Below are 5,301 nucleotides of genomic sequence, written 5' to 3' on the forward strand. Positions count from 1 at the left end.
AATTGTTTTAAAACTTCATAATTTGTAAAAAAAACTAAATAACTTAAAAAATTGGTAAATACAAAATTTGAAAAAAATCCCGGGCTTCATGTTGTACAGAATCATATAAACAAAAACATATCTAAAGAAAATCTCTTATTTAAAAACTTAAAAATTAAACAATAACTGAATAGTTTATCAATAAATAGAAAAACTTTTGTAAATAATGGAACTAAAAATTCATAAATTTTTACAATACCATTGCAGAAGGTAATTTAGTGGAAAAAGCTATGCAAAAATAAATAAATACATGCATGACCAAGAAAAAATCTTTCGATTAAAAAAAATTAATCGCACCAGGGAGTTTTTGGAGAAAGGTATAACATAGACAGAAGGACAAAATTCGCTTTTGTTTGTTCACGCCTGAGTGACAACCGCAGACCCCGCGCATCCCGCACAGCTCCTGTTGCACCTACCTACAGCGCGGTGTCAATTCTCGGAAGGACTATAGAAGGGAGGGCTATTAAAAGGTTCCGATGTATTTATTTTTGCATGGTTAATTATTTTATATGTATTTTTCAATCAATTCTCTCCTATAATAGTGTCGTCAAAATTTATTAGTGTCCAGCTTGATTATTTGTGAATTTTTTTTATTTTCTTAATATTATTTAGTTATTTTCTAATTTATATTCGGCTTAGTTCCTCATATTCAATCTGTATATGAACTTTCATCAATTTTATTTAGAATAGTCGCTTTAAGGAGATAGACTAATAGAGTCTCAATTTGTTTCCTCAGTAGATATTAATTTACGTACATTCAATTATAATTTACTAGCCTTACAATTTTATTCAAACTTTGGCAAAGTAATTTAGCGCATTATTCTTTGAATAATTTTGCATGTAAATTACAAATATTTTGTATTAAAAAAATATTATTTTTCAACTTCATACTTTTGCCAGGTTTTGAATCTTTTTCATTCTATAAAGAGGAACTGAGTGAAAGGTACATTTGTAATATATCGATACATTTTTTATCATATAAAAAGAAGTTATACAATTAATTGTGAAATATACTACAATTTTATTAAAAATTTACATTTTTAGGTTTAATCCTTCGATTTTGGATGACTCCCGTCACCTCTCATTTCATAAGTCATTCTGATGACTTAAAAAAATAGATTTAAACGTCGGTTGCCAAATTCTGCTCCTTTATAATCCCAAGGCAAGGTTTGATGATAATTGTGAAATCCTTCTCATTATGTTCTAAAATCAGCAATATTGCTCTCCGCTGAATTTCTGTTCCTAGAAAAATATAAAAATTTAAATAATTATCCAAAATTGCAATTATACAATTAGTTATTATTATTTTTTACATGAATATAAAGTCTTATTCCTAGAATAAATAATTTAAATAATTATTGAATGGAAATTAGTCAATTGTGTACAATATTGTCTAGTTTTTAAAACTTCCAGTTTGAAGGTTTAAATTTGAAATTGTCAAAAATCAGAATATACATTTCCCTAATTCCAATTTTTTTAAAATTTAATTTCTAAACAAATGTAATTACAAGGGACCCTGTACTAAAAAGAACAGGTCATAAATGGCCGTTTTGAAATTGTAATTTCAGCTAGAATCATAAGCTACAAAAAGTACTAATACAGTTAAAAAAAAAAAATAGAGTGAAAGTGTTGAGATTAAAATTTCACGGTATTTCGAAAGTCGACTTTGGATATATATTATAAATCAAATTTTAATTTTTTGCAAAATAAAATACTTGTACCCGAGGTGGTAAACAAGAATGAAAAGTGCTTCATTAAACAAAATTTCCGAGAAAATAAAACTTGAATCCGAAAAAAAAAGAAAATATTTTTTTTTATTAAACCATAATGCTTTTGAAACATCAAAGCAAAAAGGGTGAATGAAAATATTACCGCATGTAAAACTCAAATAAATTTTAAGTGAAATCTTATTAATTATTTTAAAGAATATTTTATCAAATGTCGTATTTTCAACAAATCTTTTAACCACAATATTTATTTATTTTATTAAAAATTCTTTATTCAATAAACCCATTTTTGATCTATATATTAATTCTGTACTGCCAACCTTTAAATAAATATTTATACCTAAAGAAATAGTAATATAAACTTATATAAAAGTAGAATAAAAATAAATAGGCATTTTATGTTATTATTATAATATTCATATTTTTAAATTAGAAAAACAAGATTTTTTAAACAAAAAACTGCATAAGGATTCAAAATTTTGCAGGGATTTCGCTTGAAATATTTATGTTCGAAAGCGATAAAAGTGGAAAAAAAAACAATTTTTTCTTATAAAAAATTATTACAAATAAATAGTTTTACTAGATTTAAATAAACTGAATCGCCTGATCTAACTGAGAGTTGAAAGACTTGCATCGCGGTCCATGTAACATACGAGGATTTAAAAAAATTGGTTTTTCACGAGAATGAATAAAAAGATATATTATTACCTATTATTCATTATTATTAATTATCATTCATATATAACGCCAAACTATTATTGGTAGAAGTGTAAATAAATAAAAAATGCAGAAGATTGCAGGCTCTCCTTGCTAGTAAAATTCACTAGAATTTTTTTTTAATTTACTAGTTGTGTAAAGTGTAATAAAAAATGAGTCTTATCTGTCATAAGGTTTTAAACCCCATTTATGAGCTAAACTATTTATAGAGGCAACTGCATTCAATACTAATGTATAACGCATAAAAAATTGAGACATGATCGCCCAATAGCATTTTTCATTCCAAAAATATACTAGTACTGTTGTTGGGATAATGAAAGTAATGAAGAGAACCAGCGCTTTAAAGTGTCTATTAAAAGGTACAGAAAAAATAGAAATATTGTGTCCAAGGTATTTTTTCTTCAAATCACAAATAGTCGAAATAAAGAAAATAAATAGAAAAAATCGACAACAATTAAAATCAATTAAAATTAGATGGTTAAACCTATGAGCAGAATGCGAACTTGTTTTTAAAATTTGGAATTCCAAAATGACTGATCGAATTTGGCAACTCAAAATTAATTTTTGTGAAACTTCGAATCTGTAGGGGTTTCGGGGTGAGGAACACAACTCCATGTTCATAATAAAAAAATTCAAAATGGCTGATTTAGCATGGCGACTTGAAATTTTTTAAAAATTGAAAGATATTCATGGGTTCGTATTCTACGACCCCAAAAACCCATAGGCACAACGTTTTGTGAAAATTGAAACAGTGACAGGCAAGGTACATGCGTTTGACGCCATATGGCGGCAATGCGCACGGGACACGAATAAAATTGACGGGCGATGGCATCAATGCCGCTCAAGGGGTTAAAAATTACGGGGCTGTTCAAAAACAACGTCATGCTAGTTTAAAAACTTTTTCTACCCCTCCCCTTCCTCTTCACAGATCACCACACAAGGATCAATTAAAAAAAAAAGTTTATTTTCAACCAAAAAATATAATTTTTCAAATAAATAGTTGAATTTTCAACAAATAAATTAATTCTAGACTAAGCAGCTACATTTACGATCAAATATTTAATGATTCTACGAAAATAGATCAATTTTTAATCCAGAGGGATGAATTTTCTATCCAAAAAGATGAATTGTCAACAAAAAAAAAACAGTTCGTTTTTTAACTACCAAAATATCGATTAAAAAGTAGCATTCACAACCAAATATTAAAATTTTAAATCAGTTGGCCAAATTATTAACCAAAAATAGTTACCTTCAATCAAAAGCATTTGCATTTAGACCCAAATAGTTAAATTTTAAAGCCAAGACGATGTATTTTTTATAATGTAATTGCATTTTCAATCTAACAAACGATTGTTCAACAAAGCAGTTAAATTTCCAACCAGATAATGAACTTTAAAGAGAACTATTGAATTTTTAACAGAATAATTAAATTGTCAACAAATAAGTTAATTTCCAACTAATATGATGAATCTTTAACAACAACTAAAATTAATTTTTGAAAAATAAGCTTAACTTTAAACCAATTAGTTGCATTTTAATAAGAAAGATTAATTCTCAAGAAAAATGGTAATAGAGTTCATGTTGCATCTAAAAAAGATAGTTGAGTTTTCAAGCTAAGAACACGATTTATTTCGAAGACAGTTAAATTTTCTATCCGAAAAAACGAATGTTTAACGAAAAAGTTCAATTTTCGACCAAAAATATGACTTTTTCACAAAATAGTTTAATTTTTTTAAAAGAATGAAATTTTCTTCAATAAAGTTAAATTTACAGCCAAAATTATTAACATTAAAAAAATTATTTTCAACAAAGTAGCTGAACTTTAAACCAAGCAGTTTTATTTTCAATAAGAAAAGATGAACTCTCAACAAAAAATTTAATAGTTGATATTCGAAGAAAAAAGAATTTATTGAAAAAGTAACTTTTCGAAACAATACACAAATTCCCAATCAATTAGTTGTGTTTTTCTAAAAAAAACATAAATTTTGATCCAAAGAAAGAATTGTTAAACTTCTTATAAAAAAATGTACGTACATCGCGTTCATTTTTATCTCGAAAATTAATATTAAATCCTTATTTTTATTATTACAAACCATTGGTTTAGCCAAATACACTTATTTTGCATTTTGGGGCAGTGAAAATGGTTTGAAATTAAAATCTCAAACTAAAGAGATTCAGTTTCAAAAATTAATTTCCAACACAAAAAAACGAATTTAAATCAATAAAATGAATCTTTAATAAACTAGTTCATCTTTCAGCCCAATAGCTAAATTATCAACGAAACAATATACATTTTGAATGAAAAATTTAATAGTTGAATTTCCAACTCAAAACGATCCATTTTCAGTCAACAATTTTTCAATAAAAAATTATTACATTTCAACAAATAATATTTCCATTTTCTTATTAAATTTTGTTAAAAAAGAAAAAAAGAGGAGACTAGAGGAAAGATGTGAATTCTGTATTCAGATACTTTAAGTGTAAAATAAAATACATCATTTCAAAAGATGCCCCTGACGGTCTTATATAGTTTGTTAAAGCCCCTAAGGCTTTTGCCGCTAACAAAATTAGTTTCAAATCAGAATCTTTATTTCGTTAAGAGGAAGAAAATGGTTTTAGAAATTACGAACAATACCATGTCTAAAAGTGGTGCATTAGGACGCCCATGAAGTGTACTGAGTGTGGAATCGATCAATCTGGATCTAGGTAACGCACTTTAGCAAAATAGGTTAAAAAAATTACTATTTGCAATATATTACCATTTTATTTTTTTTATTTTCTTGTTCACTTTTCAGGCCCTCTCCCTCTCCCTCTCCCT

General features: G+C 26.7%; 1 pseudogene; it reads right to left on the reverse strand.

Annotated features, from left to right (window-relative positions):
• Window positions 1-2,642: 2,642 nt before the first annotated feature.
• Window positions 2,643-5,301, reverse strand: part of LOC117176435 — an 11,566-nt pseudogene continuing 8,907 nt past the window's right edge.

Source organism: Belonocnema kinseyi, chromosome 7 (genome assembly GCF_010883055.1).
Source record: "Belonocnema kinseyi isolate 2016_QV_RU_SX_M_011 chromosome 7, B_treatae_v1, whole genome shotgun sequence".
Lineage (NCBI taxonomy): Eukaryota > Metazoa > Arthropoda > Insecta > Hymenoptera > Cynipidae > Belonocnema > Belonocnema kinseyi.